Source organism: Capsicum annuum, chromosome 12 (genome assembly GCF_002878395.1).
Source record: "Capsicum annuum cultivar UCD-10X-F1 chromosome 12, UCD10Xv1.1, whole genome shotgun sequence".
Taxonomy (NCBI): Eukaryota; Viridiplantae; Streptophyta; class Magnoliopsida; order Solanales; family Solanaceae; genus Capsicum; species Capsicum annuum.
The window spans coordinates 37,341,736-37,342,265 of NC_061122.1; positions in this window are offsets into that span (position 1 = coordinate 37,341,736).

Here is a 530-nt window from a genome sequence, read left to right on the forward strand (position 1 = left end):
GTTCCGATTATGTCCACTGTTGTTGACCTGATCGGAACCACAAACGAGATTGAAAATAAAATTGAATAACATTACTTCCTTAGCAATATGGTTATAATTGGTTGTGTTTTCTTGACTTATTATTCTTTCAACATTCCTTGGATAAGATTAGATGCTTGCTATAGTATGTGAATCCCGATAATTTTTAAGCTTGCCTCTGGCTTGCTGGTTCTGCATTCAAGCTGGTCGTTGTCGTCTTTGAAATTGGTATAGAGTGTTCCTGATCTCTTGTGAGCTCGATCAGGAACACTACCTTCATAGTTGTGGCATTGAATAAGGCCTTTAGAACACTTTTTTCAGAAGCCTTAAAGGATACATGGAGGGTCGCTGTGTTTGTTTTAGGTCAAAATGTGTTGATGCACAGTCAAGATGTGGTCCCAATAGTTGAACAACTCACTTTTATCGAGCATTTCTCTATGCAACTTGGTCAACCAACCTTCAAGAGATTTGATAAATTAATACGCAAGGAGTTACGTAATGTTTGCTCTAAA